Here is a 24,542-nt window from a genome sequence, read left to right on the forward strand (position 1 = left end):
AATCACGATTTGAAAAGGCTTTCCTTTCACATTATTATCCCTTAGTAATTTTGTTGTTACTTGCATAATAGTAAATTAATTGTAAAAATTATTAAGCGATCGTTTTAAAAACAGAAAGAAAATAAAAAAATTAATTAAATTAAATTTTAAAAACCCAGAAAAAGAGTTTAATTGTTTAGTTTATTCGTAATAATAAAAACAATAAAGTGTAGAAAACCAATTTTTCTATCAACGATGTAATAAACAGATGTGCATTTTAACACTTAATTTAAAGATTAAAACAAAAGTTGTGCTTCCGTGGCGTAAACAAAACTAATTTAATTTTAAAACAATTTTGCAACTGTTAACATAATTTTACTTCCCCGTCCAAGTAGCGATACAGCTGTAGAAGGGAAAGTATTGCAATCGGTCCAATTTTTGTATATATGTGGTTTTCACCGAATTTCGACGTTTTAACACCTAAGAGACCAAAAAACCGGATGGAAATTTTCCGGTTGTTAATGTTCATACATATATGTTCATTCATAGTTAAGGAAAATTTTGGGGTACATAAATTAAAATCTAATAATGTGTTAAACAAAGATGGTACACCTATATATAATACGAAAGGTAAAGTCGATAGATGGGTGGAATATATTGAAGAGTTATACGGAGGAAATGAATTAGAAAATGGTTTTATAGAGGAAGAAGAGGAAGTTGAGGAGGATGAAATGGGAGAAACAATACTGAGATCTGAATTTAAGAGAGCATTAAAAGATTTAAATGGCAGAAAGGCTCCTGGAATAGACGGAATACCTGTAGAATTACTGCGCAGTGCAGGGGAGGAGGCGATTGATAGATTATACAAACTGGTGTGTAATATTTATGAAAAAGGGGAATTTCCGTCAGACTTCAAAAAAAGTGTTATGGTAATGATACCAAAGAAATCAGGGGCAGATAAATGTGAAGAATACAGAACAATTAGTTTAACTAGTCATGCATCAAAAATCTTAACTAGAATTCTATACAGAAGAATTGAGAGGAGAGTGGAGGAAGTGTTAGGAGAAGACCAATTTGGTTTCAGGAAAAGTATAGGGACAAGGGAAGCAATTTTAGGCCTCAGATTAATAGTAGAAGGAAGATTAAAGAAAAACAAACCGACATACTTGGCGTTTATAGACCTAGAAAAGGCATTCGATAACGTAGACTGGAATAAAATGTTCAGCATTTTAAAAAAATTAGGGTTCAAATACAGAGATAGAAGAACAATTGCTAACATGTACAGGAACCAAACAGCAACAGTAGCAATTGAAGAACATAAGAAAGAAGCCGTAATAAGAAAGGGAGTCCGACAAGGATGTTCTCTATCTCCGTTACTTTTTAATCTTTACATGTAACTAGCAGTTAATGATGTTAAAGAACAATTTAGATTCGGTGTAACAGTACAAGGTGAAAAGATAAAGATGCTACGATTTGCTGATGATATAGTAATTCTAGCCGAGAATAAAAAGGATTTAGAAGAAACAATGAACGGCATAGATGAAGTCCTACGCAAGAACTATCGCGTGAAAATAAACAAGAACAAAACAAAAGTAATGAAATGTAGTAGAAATAACAAAGATGGACCGCTGAATGTGAAAATAGGAGGAGAAAAGATTATGGAGGTAGAAGAATTTTGTTATTTGGGAAGTAGAATTACTAAAGATGGACGAAGCAGGAGCGATATAAAATGCCGAATAGCACAAGCTAAACGAGCCTTCAGTAAGAAATATAAGTTGTTTACATCAAAAATTAATTTAAATGTCAGGAAAAGATTTTTGAAAGTGTATGTTTGGAGTGTCGCTTTATATGGAAGTGAAACTTGGACAATTGGAGTATCTGAGAAGAAAAGGTTAGAAGCTTTCGAAATGTGGTGCTATAGGAGAATGTTAAAAATCAAATGGGTGGATAAAGTGACAAATGAGGAGGTATTGCGGCAAATAGATGAAGAAAGAAGCATTTGGAAAAATATAGTTAAAAGAAGAGACAGACTTATAGGCCACATACTAAGGCATCCTGGAATAGTCGCTTTAATTTTGGAAGGACAGGTAGAAGGGAAAAATTGTGTAGGCAGGCCACGTTTGGAATATGTAAAACAAATTGTTAGGGATGTAGGATGTAGAGGATATACTGAAATGAAACGACTAGCACTAGATAGGGAATCTTGGAGAGCTGCATCAAACCAGTCAAATGACTGAAGACAAAAAAAAAAAAAAAAAATGTTCATACGAACGCGTTTTCAGTTTTGGCCTTTAAATTACCTTATTTCTCCAGAACTAGTAGACCGATTTTGACCAAACTTGGTGATATTACTTCTATACAGTGTTTCACGAGGAATCTGCAGTACTTTACAGGTGTATTCCGCTCATCAAAGCAATGAAAAAAGATCATATAAACATAGGTCTAGAAACGCTTCGTTACCGAGTTACAACTAGCAAAAGATTTCGCCCGGAACTCAAGTGAAATGAAGTCGTACTGAAATTTTTTGGGCGTTAATCTAGAGCTAAAATTAATGGTTTTCTATGGTTTTTGACTTGAAAAATTCAATAAAATCGGTCCCACAACTGTATCTCCTTTAGCTATTAAGATATCTGACTTAAAACCGAAAATTAGGGGGTCTAAAAAACAACTTTTTAATCTTTAGCTTAAAATAACTTTCTTAAATAAGTAATAAATAGATAAAGGTTTTGTAGAAAACTTTTAGAAAATTTAAATCTTAAAAAAAGTGATGTAATCTACGTCATAAAACACTGAATTCAATGTTTTCAAATTCGTTTTTATTGAAAACCAAACACAACTAGCTGGTAAAAACGATTCAAGAATTAATCGTATTTGAGATGACACCAATCCGCACGTCACCTCAGGATCAAGCTACCAATATCGGTTTTCGATAAATGTCTGGAAATATTCTGATCGGACCTTACGTCTTTAATCGTCGACTGTGTGGGAAGGCTTACCTAAATTTTATTCAAAATGAACTTGCTATACTTTTAGAGGATGTTCCGCCGTTAACTCAAAGAGTTATTATTTCCAACATGACGTAGCCCCAGCACATTTCGCCGTGTAACTCGGCATCTAAATGAAATATTTCCAGATAGATGGATCGGCTGAGGAGGGCCAATAGCGTGGCCAACCAGATCCCTGATTTGAACCCGTTAAATTTCCTTGTATAGGGACATATTAAGGCGTTAGTGTATGCTGAAAAATCCAACAATTAACGTGAACTTTTACAAAGAATCACGGTTGTCGCCCAAGAAATAAAAAAAAAAACAGCCCACGAATTTTGAAGGAGGCAGCGGCGTCCTTAAAACGACGCGCTGAAATGTGTATTGCCAATGGAGGTGGACATTTTGAGCAACTAATGTAATACTCACTGTAAGTTTATCAAATATCAAATTAAATAATATAAATGAAAAATACCGTGGAATATTTAAACGAACATTTGGTTAAAATTATTTTGAGAGAAATAGGCCTATAATTTAAATTTGCGTTTGCAATGTAGTTCGTAACTGTTTATTTGTGTTTGGTTTTCGATAAAATCGAATTTGAAAATATTGCGTTCAGTGTTCATTGACGTTAAGTACATCACTTTTTTAAGAATTAAATTCTGTACAAGTTTTGTAAAAAAGCCTCTCTTCTGTCTGTTGTTAAAATTAATAGATCGTCAATAAATGATATATTTTTTTCACATATTTTTTTACCGTTTTTAGATTTCTATTTTTAAGTATTTGAATTTTCTTAATCCATTCTCGAATTCCTTTTTTCTCAGCTCAATTGAACATTACTGATGAGATACGATCGCACTGTCTTACTCCAATTTTTATTTCAGCTTAGAAATTCCGATTAAAAATTATAAGTTCTGAATACGCCTCGATAAAAATGTTTACCGATTTTAAATTCGTTCAACATCTTAATTGATTTTAATAAATAAAATTGATATTTTTAATAATCGCTTTCATAGATAAAATAAAAAAAGTAAATTTTAAAACAGGTTTTTAAATTTTAAATACCTTTCGATTATTATTTAAATGTATTAAGCAATTATTATTATAAAATCCATTTCACTTTCAAACCTACGTTAATCCAGCATTATTTTATAACAATTATATATTACGTAATATTTTAAAAAATGATTTGCATTCTCATTTATTATTTATTTTATTTAAATTATTCGTAATAATAATAATAATAATAATAATAAATATATAAATACATTTAAATTCTAGACAGAAAAAATAAAACATTGATTAATCGTAAATCGAATACTGGACCACTATTAATGACAAACAAAACAGAATGAAAGTATTGTAAGCGGTCTAATTTGGGCATATGACGTTTTCACCGGATCTTTTGACGTTTTGACACCTAAGAAAAAGAAAAAAACCAGATGGAAATTTTCCAAAAGTTAATGTTCGTGTATTTGGTGTTGGTCTCTAAATCACCTAATATCTCCAGAACTGCTGAACCGATTTTGATTAAACTTGGTCATATTACTTCCATATACGGGGCGTTGATACTATTAAATTTTCAACTTAAAAAGTGTAGGAGGTGAGACTGTAGAGCAAGGTCACCCTCAGTATCTCGAGATTTCATCTGATTAAGATCTTTTTCTTAGGCGCATTTGTTAACGATAAGAAGATAACAATATTTGAAAAAAAAAAGTTTTGTAAACTCGTACCTCTACCCCCAAAAAAAATGCAATAAACTACTGGTATGTTGTGACGTCACCAGTGAGCGGTAGAATTAAATAAATGAATAATATTTAAAGTGTTAAAAAGTAACTCGATCGCCCAGTTGACTCTGTACTTTATGCGTTACGCCTCGCGGCTACACCATATAAGCGTCGGCGGTTTCCGACCGTATGAGCGAAATTCGTTCTATTTAAATTTTGAAATTATATTCGTTTACCACACCCGCGCGAATTAAATACGGTATGTGCGCGCGCGCTTTAGTTACAACCTTTCTTTTTTTTTCTTTTTTTTTGTTTACTGTTTAGCCTCCGGTAACGACCGTTAAGATAATTCTTCAGAGGATGAATGAGGATGATATGTATGAGTGTAAATGAAGTGTAGTCTTGTACATTCTCAGTTCGACCGTTCCTGAGATGTGCGGTTAATTGAAACCCGACCGCCAAAGAACACCCACGATCTAGTATTCAAATCCGTGTAAAAATAACTAGCTTTACTAGGATTTGAACGCTGTAACTCTCGACTTCCAAATCGGCTGATTTGGAAAGACGCGTTAACCACTAGACCGACCCGGTGGGTTGCTTTAGTTACAACCATTGGAACGGAACGGAACGCAAGAATGGCGAGAGTTTGAATATTTCTCCCTACAGATCGCAGAGCCTGGACAATGTCCCTTGCTGCTATATATTCCTATTATCGGGCGCATTTCATCGGTTATAAATTTTAAGTTTTATCTGTGGACGGATTTGGTAATTTGCGTTCCTATCCGTATGGACCAGCGTGAAATTTATTTACCGGTTTTGACCGTGATAGACTAAGCTTTTTAACCTAATAATCCCGGCGCGGTACAACCATTAAATTAAATAACCGAAAAAGTATTACGTTTAAATAAAATTATAAATATTTTAAACTAAGTTATTTTTTTTAAGTCGTGCATCAAAAACAACTCACATTTGTAGGACTTTCCCGGAAGCAGCGTCCGGGAAAATCCTATAACAGTGTTGTCAGCTTCTTTTAAAGAAAAAAAAATAAAATTATTATTTACTACTAATTAATATTTTGTTAAACATTAAAACAGAAAGAAAATAAATATTTTATAAACACACTTGGAATATATCGAAGCCATCATGAAGAATAACATGTTCATATGCCATGTTTACTATTTTTTTAAATGTGGAGGGAAGTAGTTACCCGCTTATTTAGCTTTATAACTAACACGTATTATTTCTATGAAATCAGACAACAGGACGGTGTTTTCATTTAATTCAACAACACAAAAACATCGGCTTACAAGAAGGGCTTTTTGTAAAACTAAAATACTGTTACTGTTATAACCATACCAACGTAAACATAACGAAGGAGAATGATAAATTAATTGATTTCTCGCTAATAAACATCTTTAAACTGTTTAATATTCACATTACTCACAACCACGAGGATAACGAACGCGTCGGGAGTTCAGGAGGAGGAGCCCTGACCGAGAAGTTTTTAATAAAAATTTCTTTAAGGAAAATTTTTACAAAAAGTAACTGGAAAATATACCAATTAATAATGACTTATTTCTCATATTTTTTTGGAATTTGATATTTTCCTATATATGAGATAATATCAATTAATTTTTGATTTAAAAATAATTATTTGATGGGTTGGGAGTGATTTTCGCACAAGAAAGTTGAAAAAATTATCCAACTTACTACTAATTATTTTATTTTAATTTTAATTTAATATATAAAAAAATATTTGTTACTTACCTTTATTTAGCCGTCATGAAAACTGAAAGTCCATTGTTAATCGATTGGTTTTTTAAACCGGTTGGAGAAGAGGGGTTGTTAATAAATTAAAACCCTTATTAGTTCATCTGAAACAAAAAATTTATAGTTAAAAAAAAACTGGGTAAAAATGTATATAAATGTAATGCGTTCATAAAGTCACTTACCCTATCACAACCCCGAAGCGGGAAGACACCCCCTTGTGACGTTACCGGTCGCCACATCACCCTCTCCGTTCCAAGTCCTGTGGGACTTTACCGGATGTCGTCTATATTTCAAATACAAAACCATTATTTTTGTTTCAGCTTTTCGATGTACTTAAAGTTAAATTCTGTTGTTCAGCCTCTCCGTACGGTTCTTTTGGCGTGTGTCGTGTATTTTGTTACATAGTCAATTTTAGTAATAGAGAGTAAAAAGGATTTAGAAGAAACAATGAACGGCATAGATGAAGTCCTACGTAAGAACTATCGCGTGAAAATAAACAAGAACAAAACAAAAGTAATGAAATGTAGTAGAAATAACGAAGATGGACCGCTGAATGTGAAAATAGGAGGAGAAAAGATTATGGAGGTAGAAGAATTTTGTTATTTGGGAAGTAGAATTACTAAAGATGGACGAAGCACGAGCGATATAAAATGCCGAATAGCACAAGCTAAACGAGCCTTCAGTAAGAAATATAATTTGTTTACATCAAAAATTAATTTAAATGTCAGGAAAAGATTTTTGAAAGTGTATGTTTGGAGTGTCGCTTTATATGGAAGTGAAACTTGGACAATCGGAGTATCTGAGAAGAAAAGGTTAGAAGCTTTTGAAATGTGGTGCTATAGGAGAATGTTAAAAATCAGATGGGTGGATAAAGTGACAAATGAGGAGGTATTGCGGCAAATAGATAAAGAAAGAAGCGTTTGGAAAAATATAGTTAAAAGAAGAGGCAGACTTATAGGCCACATACTAAGGCATCCTGGAATAATCGCTTTAATATTGGAAGGACAGGTAGTAGGGAAAAATTGTGTAGGCAGGCCACGTTTGGAATATGTAAAACAAATTGTTAGGGATGTAGGATGTAGGGGGTATACCGAAATGAAACGACTAGCACTAGATACGGAATTTTGGAGAGCTGCATCAAACCAGTCAAATGAGTGAAGACAAAAAAAAAGTCAATTTTAAGTTTTTATCGTGGTTCAAACTTTTTAAAGTAATTCGTTCACGTATGAATAGTTATGGCTAAATTTAAGTGTATCGTGAAAGGTAAAAAACTTTATTTTTATGTGTGGTTCTGTGTTTGTGTGTGTGTGTGTGTGTGTGTGTGTGTGTGTGTGCCTTGCATTTAGCTTTGACGTCTAAATGTGTGTGTGAGCATTTACCCCCCCGTTCTGAAGTAATGCTTTACCAGCTCTTCCCAGGAAGTCGCCAGGGATGGAGGTTTAGTCGGTAGTGCGCAGGAATACACACACTTTTTTACTATCTTACGGAACCTGTTAGCGAGTCCGACACTGCTTCGGCGCCCGTAAATAGGGTTCTTCCACCTCTTAAAAAAAAAAGAAAAAGTATTTAATCGTTCACAGAAGTGTGAAGAGAGAACTGCAGCTACCTGTCGCGTTTCCAAGAATCGGTTTCAAAGCCTGAAAAAAAAATGTAGAACATCTTCGATTCGAGAGGTCAGAATGTTCGTTCATCACACCGAAAATGAAAAATAAAGGCCGGATACCGGATTAAATGGTTTTAATAAAAATGTGGTTAGGCGAATTCTGAATGAATTTCACTCAAAAATAGGGGAGCTGCCAACAGTTAAAAAACTCTGTAAAGAATTCTAAATTAAAATAATTTCAACGACAGTGAAAATAGTTTAAGAATAATTTTTAAAGAATTACGTTTTAAATGGCGCAAAACAGAACACAAAAGGAAAATTTTAGATAGAAAACATATGATATTAGGCGGAAAATCCATTCTGAGGTATCGTCCTAAAATTACTTTTTACCTTTTAGTGCGTTTAATTTAATAGTGATTTTAAATTTTTTTATTTATTTATATGATTCTTTTTTTCATAAAATAATGAACTATAACCAAAAATTAGGCGCCGGAATGTACCGATCACTAGCGGAAAATCCCGATCGTTATTATCAATTTCTAATTTAACTTTTTTTATATCAATTTTCATCATTCAAAAAAGGATATTTTTACACAAAAGCTAATCGATTTTGGACACCTAATAATCCCATTTCGAGACGAAACCCGCTCGGAGGCGTACTATAGGTACGCCCGGCAACTAATATTTTACTAAACTCTATTTTAAGTATTTGAGTAGATCAAAAAATGTATTTCTGGATGATTAGGGATATAAAATACCACATTTAAAAACACAATCCTTTCCGCATTCGTAATAAATTTAAACTACTTGGAAAATTTATTTTAAATGTACTATTTTATTTACTAAAACGGGGAGGAATTATAGATTTTATAAATGTGCATCATGAATGAAAAAAAAAACAAATTAGTCATTCAATTAAAAAAAAAAAAACGTATTATTATTACTAATTTAATGATGTGAGATTTGCTAAATCTAGTTATGAAAGCTTCATTGAAGTAGGTTACACCTATTTATGGTATAATCCGGTAGAAACAAGAAAATAGTTCTATATCGAGATTTGTACGTACATAGAAAACAAAAATAAAATTTACAAATATACTAACCGAAAGAAATTCCATTAAAATACATTTACAATTTTAAAAAACCGCTACAAAATTTTTAAAAAAATAAAAAATTCAGTCTACTAAACGGTACAACTAGTAATATTTTACACAAAATATTTACTATATTAATACATCACGCTTTCTGCTTATATAAATAAATAATCTATTGTGACCAGTACATAATAACACATTATATAGATTACAAAAAACAAATGGATAGATATGCCAGTGCGTGGATTAAAAATGACCTGCATAAATATTTGCTTGGATAAATAAAGGGAAACTGTTTTTTTTTTTACAGGGCGCACAACGAAGTGTCGTTATCAGCGCCCGGACATGATATTTATACAATATGTAAGTAAACAAAAAATTAATAGTTAAACGTTGAATTAAAAACTAAAACTTCAAAAAGCTAGATAAATCCACAATGAAGTATTATATTAGTTCTCTAATAAATAAGGATGAGTGAATGAGGACGATATGTATAAATGAAAATGAAGTGTAGTCTTGTACACTGTCAGGTCGACCGTTTCTAACCCACCGGGTTGGTCTAGTGGTGAACGCGTCTTCCCAAATCAGCTGATTTGGAAGTCGAGGGTTCCAGCGTTCAAGTCCTAGTAAAGCCAACTATTTTTACACGGACTTGAATACCAGATCGTGGATACCGGTGTTCTTTGGTGGTTGGGTTTCAATTACCCACACATCTCAGGTATGGTCGAACTGAGAATGTACAAGACTTACACTTCATTCACACTCATACATATCATCCTCATTCATCCTCTGAAGTATTATCTAAACGGTAGTTACCGGAGGCTAAACAGGAAAAAGAAAGAAAAGGTCGACCGTTCCTGAGATGTGTGATTAATTGAAACCCGACCGCCAAAGAACACCGATATCCACGATCTAGTATTCAAAACTCTAATTGCCTTTACTAGGATTTGATCCTTAAATCTCTCGATTCAAAATCAGCTGGTTTGCTAAGTACCTGACCCCATAGGGTAAAATACCATCCATGTCACGGTTTCGGTCGTCACGCCACCCCCACCCCCCCTACCTAACCCTTACAGGCTTTACCGGAGGTCATCTTCAGTACCTCGGCAATGACATCTTTCAGTCAAACCTCAACCAGGCTGTGACCGATGCGAATGTCACAATTCCCATCGCTGCACTACAAACATAAATTCCAGATAAAACACATCTAGCCAAGCCTCAAAGAAGACCGAATGACTTTCTAAGAACGAAGAAACTGATCTCTATCTACCCGAAAGGTAAAAATGAATTCGACACAAATAATTATAAAAGACAACACAAAAACACTAACGAAACATAACAATAAAAGTAAATAATTAACGTAAAATATAACTAACGAAAAAAAACAGTTTAGCAAACCGTAAAACAAAATAACAATAAAACCAAACACAAAGGAGGAAAGTCCAAGCGGAACATCACACCCCTTCAGCGATCCTTTTTTTCACCAAATATGTAATAAAACTTTCTACGATCAACCGCTCGGCCCGGCTTTTTAAATTAACACGGAGATCAAGTGTCGATAAGAGTCACAATCCGAGTAATGGACCCCGTGCGCATTAAGTCATACCTTCCTTCCTTTTTCCTGTTTAGCCTCCGCGAATCACCGTCAGGTATTACTTCAGAGGTTGATACGGATGACTAAGTAAGTATGATAATGACAGATGAGTAAGTGAAGTGTAGTCTTGTACACTCTCAGATCGACCGTTTCTGAGATGTGCGGTTAATTGAAATCCAACCGCCAAAGAACATAGGTATCCACGATCTAGTATTCAAATCCGTATAAAAGTAACCCCCTTAACTAAGATTTGAAGATTAGAATTCTCGACTTCGAAATCGGCTGATTTCCCAAGAAGGGTTCACTACTAGACCGACCCGGTGAGTTATTAAATCATACCTAACGCATTCACGTATCACATGATAACCGCGGTCCAACAATCCGCGTTGAGGACACATACCAGAGTCCGCCAGGCCGAATTTCTAAAATCTGTTCCGTAAAGCGCCACGCCCAGAAAGAAACTGCATCACATACTTGCTCGGGTGTACCCAAAAGGCGTCCCCCAAATTAACATCAGAGAAAAGATCACGCGTATAACGCCTACACTCTGTCTCATTTCATCCGGCCTGCCACAGGGTGACACCGTGCTGTTCTATCTCCGAAGTCGATTCACCCGATTTCTTAGCAACATACCGCTGCTGCCTCTCAGACGCAATCAAGTCTATCGGTTTCACGATTGCGATCACAAAGCTCGCCTCCCGTGATATTTTACGGTAACTTCCCGTTTCCGTCAGCAATATAAGCCGTTGAGTCCGTAATAAAATATCCCGATAGTTTTTAAATTTTAGTCTACCCGCCTAAACAGGCGCCGCACATAGCATAATTGCCTCCCAGACGCTCTTATACAAGATTCTCATAGTCTTAAAATTAAGACCACAATCAGGACTGACCGCAAGTCGTTTTGATATATATCCGCTGCAGCGCGGCAGTCGCCGTTTTGCGCATTTGCACTGAGTAACAACAGCCATTCACTCGCTACATACGCCATTTCGTGATTGTTAGTCTTTATTTACTGTTTTCTGTGCGTGTTCAAATTGCCTATGACTATAGACCGATTGTGAAATTCGTACTGTAATTCGTTTCTGAAATGCAAGAGGTGTGAAGCGGCCGAAACTCATTGACGGATGAATAACGTGTACAGGGATAACGCTGTGTCCGATGGAACGATGAGAAAATCGGTTACGGCATTTAAAGAGATAAGTACAAACGTACACGTTGTGGGAGAGATCGGGCGACCGACTGCGATTACCGGTGCAGTGTTAATGGAAAAGTCGATGAGAATAGACGGTTTACGATTTCATCATTACGTAATGAATTTCCTTTCATTTCACGAATTGTACGCTTAAATTATCGGAATTTGGGCTCGCGTTGGGTACCAAAAATCCTGACCGAGTTGCATGAAATCAAATGTTAAACTGGTCGTTTGAATTTTCTCACTAAATAGCAGCAATGAAGGCGATCCGTTTTTAAGATGAATTGTTAAGCTTTAATTGTTTTAAGCTATTTGGACTCCTCAAATCCCAGAACGAGTTTCCAAGATATAAAAATCGGCTGTTTGGTGTCTATACATTTGAATGCTGCAAAACAGTAAAGTTTTTAATTTTTACTTTCCCGTCTAAATAGAAAGGAAAGTTTTGTAATCAGCCCAAATCGGACATATGGGGTTTTCACCGGATCTTGACGTTTTCACACCTAAGTAACCCAAAAAAACGGATGAAAATTTTCTAGATGTTAATGTTCGTATGTTTGTTCGGTGTTGGCCTGTAAATAACCTTATATCTTCAGAACTACTGGACCGATTTTCACCAAACCTGACCAGATTACTTAGATAAATGAAGAATTGTGCCATTATATCTTCAACTTAAAAGGTCAACGGGTTAAGGCTGTATATCAAGGTCACCCTCAGTATCTCGAGATTTCTCCTAATTAAGATCATATTTTTCTTAGACACGTTTTTTAATAATTAAAAAATAACAGCAAATCGCACCCCCACCCCAAAAAAATGCTGTTGTAGTCGTCCGCTATGTTATAACGTCACATATGATTAAATAAATTAATAATATTTTAAGTGTAAAGAAGTAACTCGGTCTAGCCGGGTCCCGTATTCGATCTCCCGGTCGACTTGGTACCTAGTGCGTTAAGCCTTGTAGCTACACCAGTCTGCCGGCCCGGCCGTACAAGCGAAATTTTCTCTGTGTAAATTGTGAAATTACATTAATTTAGTTAGTGCCGACCGTCGCCACCAGTACCGCCACGTCCGCGCAAATTAAATAAGGTATGCGCGCGCGCTTTAGTTAGAATCATTTTATTAAATAAACGAAAAAGTATTATATTTAAATAAAATGATAAATATTTTAAATTAAGATATGTTGTGTACGTCGTGCTTCAGAAACAACCCACAGTTTTTACTGATTCTTGTGTTAATATTTTTATGAATCTATAATATTTGGCATGAAGAAGAAATAAATAAAAATATTTTAATGAAACCGAATAACAGAATTGTAATTCAACAATACAATAATTCAGCTAGCGAGAAAGAGGCTTATTATGCTTTAATCCATTAATAAAAAGGTCTTCGTATAAAAATTTATTGAAAATAAAATCCGCCGATCTCCATAGCGAAGTTGTTACATATCGACCTTTTATACGGGAAATCCCGGGTTCGAATACCTAAAAAATTCCGTACGCTAAAAAATTCCATTTCCGTATTCCCACGAACTTCATTTCAACAAATTGTTTGTAAGCTTTTGCGATGAATTAATTCATAAATTTTTTAATTTATTGAAATATTTAAAAAATTCTAAAAGTTTCTGCATCTCTGTTCAACGTGTACATAAATATGTGCTCAAAAATTTATACTAATGCCTTCTGAATAGTCAATTATTTTTTTGATATTATTTTATATTTAGTTAACTTCATGAAGTGTTTATTATTTTTTAAATTATTAATTGTGTTATTTTGTGATCTAAGTTTATATGGATGGTTTCCCTTAAAACATCCAGGGAAATGCTGGGAAATTCCTTTTCTTTATGATATCTCCACGATCCTTATCTGTTCTCTATACTGATCAGAATAAAATATTTTTTTATTTATTTGGTACAAAGGTTAATAAATTAATCCTCTCTGTCTCTCTCGCTCTCTCTCTCTCTGTATATATATATATATATATTTTTATATATATAATTATTTTATACAAGAAAAAAACATCATAATGATTAGAACGGCAAAGTGAAAAGCTAATAGAAAAAAAATTGCAAAATCATTATAAAAACACGTTTTTATTATAGTATATAAAGTAAAATGCGTTGAACCGTATAAGGTTTGTACCGTAGTCAAGTAAAAAAAAATAATAATAAATAAATAAAACAGAATATTCTTGCGTACATTAAGTGATCGTAGAAACTTGAAAATTGAATACATTCGTTTTATAGGTTTTTTTTTTTTTTTATTTACTACGTCTTTCGTTTTTATAGTAAGTCTTGTTGTTGTATCGATAATAAATACATATTATCATAAGACTTTTATGGATTATCAAATAAATCGAAATTACTTTTTTTTAAATAAATTTTTTTTTTCTATTTTTAATCAGATATCTACGGAAATAAAATCCGGCCGATTAAAATTATTTCCTACCGAATACAATGTATCGATATAACGATAATATAAATCGACATTAAAAATATCGATTTTCTAAAATTATTAAACTATAAAAACGTCATATTCAACCGGTCTGATGAAATTCTAGATTTTCATATTTCTTATTTCACCTAGAAAAGGCGTTTCATAGAGTTAGATGGGATAAATTACTGCTAATCTTGGAAAAGAAGGGAATTGATTGGAAAGAGAGGCGTTTAATAAAATAGCTGTACTATAACCAAAGAATAAAAGTGAGGGAGAAGAAATGACTGGATGAATAGGGATTGGAAGGGGAGTGATGCAAGAATGTTGCGTGTCCCCAATACCGTTTAGTGTACACGTTTCGAAAAAATAAAATAAAATTCTGTCTGAATGTGAAAAGAGGAAAAAGATCGGGGGAAGAAGAATAGAATGTATACGGTTTGCTGATGAAATGGCAGTCGTAGCGGAGAGCTCAAGTAGGCCAATCAAATTAGATTTTTACTTGCCAAAATTAACTTCCGTTATGTAAGTCGTGTAAAAAATAAGAAAAATTCCGTAAAATTGAATGAACTACTTTTCCACCCCCTAATTTTTCCGCATCATTTTCAAAATGGCGTCCAAAGTTAGCGAAAAACAGTTTTTCGTTTTAAAGAAAAACTAAACGTTTTATAAAAAAATTTTTTAAATAAATGTTGTAGCTTTACTAGAAATAAGTGTTAATTCAGAAATTAAAACGCCAGAATCAAACAGAAAACCGCCGACTTATAAAGAAGTAGAAAATGCACTTAAAGAGCTTAAAAATAATAAAGCGAGCGGAGAAGAGCAAACAGTTGCAGAAATTTGGAAAATGCAGGAGAATCGGTTAAGAAATCTTTGCGTAATTCTCTGGTTAAAATTTTGGAATCCGAAAAACTTCCAAAACATTGGACGACAGCTATACATCCTTTACACAAAAGAGGCGATAAGACAAATCCGGACAATTATCGTGGAATTTCGTTATTGGATTGTACGTATAAAATTTCATCTGGAATTATTTAAAATAGAATTAAGGACCGACTAGAAAGCGAGCTAGGCGATTACCGAGGTGGTTTTCGGCCTTGGCGCAGTTGTCCACATCAAATTATTACTTTGAAATTACTTATAGATATTTATAATAGAAAGCAAAAACAGATGATCATTTCTTTTATTGATTTCAAAAAAGCGATGTTAAAAATTCTGAGAAATCTCGGATCGAATCCTAAATCGGTAAATATGATCGGTTTAACATTGACAAATACAAAATCTAAAGTGAAGTTTCGTGGCGAATTTTCCAAACCTTTTTACATAAAATCCGGACTGAGACAAAGCGACGGACTTTCGCCTTTATTATTTAATCGTGCGCTAGAAATTCTGACGCGCGAACGGTTTAAAATTAATCCAAAAAATATTCACATAGGATACGAAAGAGATAACTTAAATTTAAATCGGCTAGGATTTGCCGACGACAGCTAGCTAATAGTATCGCAGAAGCCAGAATACAAATAACAAGTATAGAAGAACTTGCGAATAAAATCTGACTTAAAATTTCTTACGAAAAGTCTAAAATGATTGCTATAGATCCTTTAATTATTAATGCTGTGAATACTAACAAAAACAAAGTAGAAAAATTTAAATATCTTGGAGAGATCATTACTTGTAATCGTAACGAATAACAAAATGGGGCCGAAAGACTTAATAAGTTATTTAAAGTGCTGCAAGTAACCAAAAATTCTTACTACAAAAAATCGCTCTCGATTAACACTAAAATTAGACGTTACAAAACCGTGGTTAAACCGGTAATTACTTACGCGAGCGAAACTTTATTTAGATTAAATCAGAAAAATAGGATCGAACCTTTGCTTAAAGTCGAACGCAGGATTCTTAGAACCCGCTAAACGAAAAATATAAACACGAAAATCGGTACAGATTATCGCCTAATAAATTTCTGTACGAAAACTTGGAATCCTTAATCGATACTATGAAAAAGAAGCGAATTTCTTTCTGCGCACACTCGTTAAGTTTACCGCAGGATAGGATTACTAAGAGAATTATCGATCGATTTTGGTCTTTAAAAAATCCGCCGTTATGGATCAAAGAAATTAAAGAAGAAGACATGCGAGAATTAAATTTGACTTACGAAGATTTACTTAATAAATCCGAAAAATTAAAATTTGTTATTAAAGATCCGAATACCGACTTTAAAGTAAGAACTTTTAATTATACAAAAATGGTTTATTCAGAAGAGGATCGTAAAGCGAGATCATTAAGAACGATTAAATATTTTGAGTAAGTAAATGCTAAGAACTTAAAGGCCAAAAGATCGGCAAAAAAGACTTGAATTATTCTGACTAAAGTGGTCCTTTGCGGCCTTAAAAAAAATGGTGTAGAACGTTTTGAGAAAAAAAGTTAAAATCCTGCCCGTTGTCAATTGTTCAACAAATAGATTAGTTATTGCACCGGTTATTAATCGCTAAAAATAACGTGTTCTTCAATTACTAATATCTTTAAAATGAAAAACGATTTTTTGATTTCCAGAATATGTAGTCCTTGGCGAGTAAAATAAGTACTTTTAATGACCTTTGCAAAATATTCGATAGTTTTTGCAAAAATCGAGTTTTTCGAAAAAAAAAAAATGTTTTGCTTAAAATTCGAATAACTCATACTGTTATGCACCTAAGTGACCCAGCCGGGGCTTCAAATTTTCTTTAAGAGTTTTACTAACCTGTGCAAATAATGCGCGTATTGCAAAATAAATAAGTAAATATGCGAAAAATAAACGAAAACATCGACTTATTTTTTGCTCGAATAACTTCACTTATTTTTTAAAGTTGGAATTCCATCGAAATAGCATTCGATAGCTGCCATTTTTCTACGAATTTTAATAAAAAAATCTTTGCTCTACGACTTACTGGAGCCAAGATTATTTTGTTTTTTGAAAAACTTTCTACGACCGCATTTGTCAATCATTAAGTGATGTCTGAAATTTGTACACGTTGTACTCGATACTTGTACTTAATATAAAAATTATTCCGCAGCTATCGATTTCATTTTCTTTAATGTAAGCTAAACTATATTGGATCCTGACACTACTATTCTTAGGATTGGCTTTAAGGCCGAAGTTTTCTACGACAAAGTGTGTTTTTCAATCCTTTTTTAAAATATTATGTCACAAAGTTTTTTTTAAATCGTATAGTTATCCCTCTCTCACGGGGAGCTTCAGCGTCTAATGATCCTACAACGAAAAATAAATTTGTACGTATTAAAAAAATTAGATGTGGACGCCACATGACTTCCTTGTACGCCTATTAAATTACGTATACACATATTTTTACAATCAGAAGTTAATAATTATTAATAAATCAATAAATTTAAAATAAAAAAAAATCAAGTCGAATTCGAACCGATGTGTCTTCACAAAGAATCCCACTTTCCCGGCATAAAGAGCTCCGCCCCTACTAAAGTATGGGGGGAGCTCCTTATTCCGGGAAAGTGGGATTCTTTATTTTGACTTTTTTCTTTATTTTCTCTTTTTTCAAAGAAAAAAAAATCTGATGTGGACAGCACATGACTTCCTTTTACGCTTATTAAATTACATATACACGTTTTTTTTTAAATGAAAAGTACATAACATTTTATTTCATTAATAATTCTGCTATTTTTTTAATTTTTTTTTTTTTTTTTGTTAATGAATTATTATTCATCGTATAAATTTTTTATTACAATCAGAGGTTAATAATTATTTATCGATCAATATATATAAATTAAAAAAATTTTTTTTTTAAATAAATGAGATGAAATTTGATTCGAATCGATGTGCCTTCCCATTGTAAGATCCAAATATTTCATTAATTACAATTTTTATTTGGCTATAACTCTTGAACCGATGAAAATAAGTACCACTTATGATATATAGTTGAAAATCGCTCGATGAGAGCTTATTACTCCACTTAAGAAAAAGTCCGAAATCCAATTTTTTTTTTTTTTTTTTTTAATATTTTGGTTTAGTTGATTGCTGTCAAAAGGGTTGGTGCAAAACTAGATGTTGTGATTCAGAGATTCAGGGATGATGAAAATGGATAACCGTTGAAATCTGAAAACCGAAATTTTTCACGATCACAATACTTCCTTTACTTCGTACAAAGAAGTAAAAATATAATTTCTGATCGGGTTTCGAACCCCATACTGTCGATATGAATGAGAGACTAAAACTCTTCCGCTACGCTACGTAAGTCGGAGTGATTATTAACGAATAAATATTTCGCTATATTAAGTAAATAATGATTTGCAAATCTTTAACGATTCGTTCAAAGGAATAAATGAAATACAGAGCGTGACGCAATTGTCATTTAGTATCTTTTTATATAAAAGCTAAAATTAATTTGTTATTTGTTGTTGTGCCTTAATGCTCTTCCTTTCGTTTTAATCACTCTTCAGTATGACAAATTATTTTACTCGTTGCACGTCGCATTCGTGCTATATAAATTAAGGTAAATATGTCGAGTTAACTGTAAATGTGAACGACCGTAAATAAGTAATCCGATGAAATTTAGATTTATAGAAACTCATCGTTGTAGGAGCATGCGATTACTTTTCCAATCGTATAATCTATGTTAATTGTTTGAAAGGTTATACTATATATTCTTTTACAGTAAATCGTTTTTGATTTATACCGTAACCTCATGATGAAATCTTTAGAAAAACGGCATAAAATTCTCCGGAACAATAAGCATCCCGTATCAGGTTTAATTAATCGGAGAATGAACAGTAAAGTAGTCTCCAGTTTCCTTCTTTACCGGTTTTAATATATGTATGGCAGCTGAAATGTAATGAACACTAGAACGCAACAGCAGAACAAAATGTCGCACAAAGCGACAAGTGTTGCTATCTTCTTCATTCATTCCCCTGCTACTAATATCAAAAAATTCATTCAACTACGCTCTTTCGAAAACGCATAGCGTTTTTATACGCTAAAAGCTTCTCATTATCCCACCAACTTCTTTGTAAACTTCTACGGTGAATTAATTCAACAGAAAAGAAAAATAAATGACTACTTGATTTTGTTACAAACGAAATAAATTTGTTATCATTCCAAAGCGAATATTTTAGTAAACAAAAAAAAACTGAAATTTTGCTTTATAGGTAATAGAAGTACTATATTTTACAATAATATGAATTCTTTCCACGATTAGCTGATAAGCACAATGGAAGGATTTTATTCATAATTAAAATTACATAGGGTTGAAATGAATACATTTTTGTAGTGCACATTTAGAATTTCAATGTCCTTTTAAGTAATTATCTTCAGATATAGATAAGTTTTATTATCTATTATTATGGGAACAACGATCGGTTCAATATTTTGAATAAAATCACTAATAAAAAATGAGAAAAAGTATTGGATCAAAGATACTTTTTGTGGCATCTCATCTTTTAAAAATCCAAGCTTTTCCGCTAGGAAATTGTTACAACAATTTTATAGCGTATAAAAAAGATTCTTGCGCAGAACTGCGCAAGAAAACCGACTTTGCGTTATACAAAACATAAATAAAATTAAAAAATTAAGATGTATAATTTTATTTATTTCAGGAAAATTAAAGGGACAAGGAAAGCAATTTTAGGCCTCAGATAAATAGTAGAAGGAAGATTAAAGAAAAACAAACCGACATACTTGGCATTTATAGACCTAGAAAAGGCATTCAAATACAGAGATAAAAGAGCAATTGCTAACATGTACAGGAACCAAACAGCAACAGTAACAATTGAAGAACATAAGAAAGAAGCCGTAATGAGAAAGGGAGTCCGACAAGGATGTTCCCTATCTCCGTTACTTTTTAATCTTTACATGGAACTAGCAGTTAATGATGTTAAAGAACAATTTAGATTCGGAGTAACAGTACAAGGTGAAAAGATAAAGATGCTACGATTTGCCGATGATATAGTAATTCTAGCCGAGAGTAAAAAGGATTTAGAAGAAACAATGAACGGCACACATGAAGTCCTACGCAAGAACTAACGCATGAAAATAAACAAGAACAAACAAAAGTAATGAAATGTAATAGAAATAATAGATGGACCACTGAATGTGAAAATAGAAGGAGAAAAGATTACGGAGGTAGAAGAATTTTGTTATTTGGGAAGTAGAATTACTAAAGATGGACGAAGCAGGAGCGAAATAAAATGCCGAATAGCACAGGCGAAACGAGCCTTCAGTCAGAAATATAATCTGTTTACATCAAAAATTAATTTAAACGTCAGGAAAGATTTTTGAAAGTATACGTTTGGAGCGTAGCTTTATATGGAAGTGAAACTTGGACGATCAGAGTATCTGAAAAGAAAAGATTAGAAGCTTTTGAAATGCGGTGCTATAGGAGAATGTTAAAAATCAGACGGGTGGATAAAGCGACAAATGGAGAGGTGTTGTGGCAAATAGATGAAGAAAGAAGCATTTGGAAAAATATAGTTAAAAGAAGAGACAGACTTATAGGCCACATACTAAGGCATCTTGGAATAGTCGCTTTAATATTGGAAGGACAGGTAAAAGGAAAAAATTGTGTAGGCAGGCCACGTTTGGAATATGTAAAACGAATTGTTAGGGATGTAGGATGTAGGGGGTATACCGAAATGAAACGACTAGCACTAGATAGGGAATCTTGGAGAGCTGCATCAAACGAGTCAAATGACTGAAGACAAAAAAAAAATTTATTTAATTTAATATAAAAATATATCTTCTGTTTATAAGGAAATAATTTATAATGAGTAGATCGCTACACACAAGTAGCAAGTTTAAATTCGTTCACCATTGTGACCATAAAATAAATTGGTTTGGAAAATACGGCAATATAAAGTTAACAAACCCTCAAATTGAAGTTACATTGTCTGTTGTCGACTTGAGCGGAACTCAAGAACCAATCCTCAACAAATTTTCCCACGCACAACTTCAGATACAATACTACAGAATATCTAAATTTAAATTAAATTGATGTAGTAGTTTTGGAAACATTCCAGCCACAAATTTTATTCATAGGCTTATATCCAAGAGTACGAAATGGGTTTCCAAAACTAAAAAAAAAATTTTTTTTAGGTTTGTAGTATAAAAAGGTTTTAAATGACAAATAAATGCGGAAAATTTAGTAAAAAAATTGTAGAGAATATATTATTCTCAGAAAATTAATGTAAATACAGCAAGTAAAAAGAAGATAAAAACAATTAAAAATCGGTTTATTACTTCCTTGTAACAAAGAATTGTGATCGCGAAACATTTCGGTTTTCAGATTTCAACGGAAATACCCATTTTGACCATTCCTGAATCCATTTTGACTAGATTCGGCGTCACGTCTGTACGTATGTATCCCGCATAATTAAAAAACGGTTAGCCGTAGAATGTAGAAGTTTTGTATTTAGGACTGTTCCAACATCTAGTTGCGCACCTCCCCTTTTAACTGCAATCTACTGGACCAGAAATGTTCAAAAAAACCCAAAATTTTCAAACATTTGGATTTTACACTTTTTCGTAACTGCAATAATAAGCCCTTATTAAGAGCTTTTCTACGGCATGTCATAAGTGGTACTTATTTTCATCGGTTCCAGAGTTATAGCAAAATAAAAATTTAATTAATGAAATATTTGGATCTTACAAGGGAAAGGCAAATCGGTTCGAATCAGACTTCACCTGTTTTTTGTTAACTTTTTTTTTTAATTTAACTTTTTTAGGTTTGTAGTACAACAACTTTGTTAAATGATTAATAAATGCGAAAGATTTAGTAAAAAAAAGTGCATTTTTCAAAAAACTCAAAACGCACACGCTTATGTGGAACACATTCGGGATTCGAATGTTAACCGTTTTTATGCGATCTCTCGTGAGGCAGTGTATGGGCCGTTCTTTTTTACGCAAACTACAGTAACCGGCACGATATACCTGGATATGTTACAATTATGGCTTACGCCTCGGCTACTCAACGACTTCATTTTCCAGCAAGACGGTTGTCCTGCCCGTTTTCCTAACGAGGTTCGACAGTACCTTAACACAATATTACTTCGGCGCCGGATAGGACGTGCGTCTGAAGAATACCAACACATTATGCTGTGACCACCAAGATCACCAGACCTCACGCCATGCGATTTCTTTATTTGGGGTTACGAGAAAGAAAAGGTGTTTATCTCACCGATGCCGCACGATATCGCTGTGCTAAAGGATCGCATAATCGATGCGGTCAACTCTATCGAAAATGACATGTTAGAACGCGTTTGGCAAGAGCTAGACTTTCGTGTTGGTGTGTGCCGTGTCAGCAGAGGAGCACATATTGAACATTTATAGATTTTAACAAAAACCGTTTGAGTCCCTGCATCACCTCGTACAACTTTCATTTAGGTAAGTTAAATACTTTGTACTGAATTTTTGTAACTCCTAAGAACATTATGAAACGCTCTGTATAAGAAACCATTAATTTTACTCCTTAATTTGGATTCCAAAAATTACAGGAGCCCTTGTTTTAATTACAAGAGCTGAAAATGCGGGCAAAATTTTTCGCTACCGTAACTCGAAAACAAAGCGTTTCCACACCTATGTTTAAGTGAAATTTTTTCATTATTTTCACCTGAAATTTTTTTCGCGGAATACTCTGTATAAAAGGAAATTATATTTTAAGCGAATGGTAATTTCGTACTCCTGACAACGTAAAGAAAATTAATTTTCTCTCCCCCGCCCCCACCACTTACACCGTGCAATCGAAAATAATACCGTAATTTTCTTCGTAAAGTTTGTAAAAATTCCTAGCTTGACCGGGATTAGAATTCTGATGATAGATTACCGCAGTTATAAAGGTCGATTCATATCTTTAACCGGAGATGAAGTATCCGATTAATATCTCGATAAAGAATCCAAATCCGATTATACTTCGTAAAACCGTTGACCTTTATCGGTTAATTTGATTGCAACACACGTAGACTGTGTTAATTGCAAATAATCTGTAAACAGTACCGTATTAAATATAGATATCCTTGAGTAAAATTTTGAAACGGCGAAAGTGGATAATTTTTAGTATACTATTTACCGAAGCGGATAATTCATATCGAGGAATCGTTATGCGTGATCCTCTATGCTTTCAAATAGATATCCATATAACCTCTTTGTTTAAAAAAGAATAACCGAGATAATTTTATTCTTCTTTGTTTAGTATCCGTAACGTTACGTTACAATTTCTTTTTTGTTTAATTTCCAATTGTTCATCCGTTTAAATTAGCGTTACGAATTATCTTTAGATTTTTGTGGTCTATATTACATTCATAAATAATTTGTCAGTTTAATAGAAATAAAAAAATTAAAGCTTTTTTTTCGTTGAAACTAAAATTAATTTCTTTGTATAATCCTGTAAAAATATACAGTCTCCTGAGAGGATTCTTTTAAACTTCATAGGCGTATTTCTCTCATTACAGTAATAAAAAAGTTCATTTAAACATTGTTTTTAAATCGCTTCGTTAGCGAGTTACGGCTAACGAAATATTTCGTCACGATTCTGCTTTGCTGAAATAAAGCCCTCTGAAATTCTGAGAAGGAAAAATAATAACCTTTCAGATAATACTTCAGAGAATGAATGAGGATGATATGTATGAGTGTAAATGAAGTGTAGTCTTGTACCTTCTCAGTTCGACCGTTCCTAAGATGTGCGGTTAATTGAAGCCCGACCACCAAAGAACACCGGTATCTACGATCTAGTATTCAAATCCATATAAAAATAACTGACTTTACTAGGACTCGAACGCTGGAAATCTCGACTTCCAGATCAGCTGATTTGGGAAGACGCGTTCACCACTAGACCATTCTGGTGGGTAAATTTACTGGTTACTTATGTTTATTGACTTGAATTTTTTTTAAAAACGGGTCCCAAAACTGTATTCCCATTATTATCTACGAAATAAGGTGTAATAGACAAAACAAATCGAGTTGAAAAAATACAGTTTTGTAGATTTGGCGTAAAATAACTTCGTTAAATTGCGAATAAACAAATAAAACTTATTAGTTAAATCGATAGAGAATTTAATTCTGAGAAAATCGATATAAAATATTTACTAACAACACCTCACGACAACAATTTAGTTGTACTTTCATGTAAAATAATAACAGAAAAATTACGTTAATACATATTTGTCTACCTGCAC

At 33.2% G+C, this 24,542-nt stretch overlaps 1 protein-coding gene across 1 annotated transcript in view; it reads right to left on the minus strand.

Annotated features, from left to right (window-relative positions):
- Window positions 1-24,542, minus strand: part of LOC142332828 (ATP-binding cassette sub-family G member 5) — a 190,267-nt gene that overhangs the window by 153,118 nt on the left and 12,607 nt on the right. Inside the window, exon 2 of the mRNA XM_075379451.1 lies at window positions 6,458-6,564. The gene's annotated coding sequence lies outside the window, so the exon portion shown is untranslated. The remainder of the gene's footprint in view (window positions 1-6,457; window positions 6,565-24,542) is intronic.

This window comes from Lycorma delicatula, chromosome 12, assembly GCF_047948215.1.
Source record: "Lycorma delicatula isolate Av1 chromosome 12, ASM4794821v1, whole genome shotgun sequence".
Lineage (NCBI taxonomy): Eukaryota > Metazoa > Arthropoda > Insecta > Hemiptera > Fulgoridae > Lycorma > Lycorma delicatula.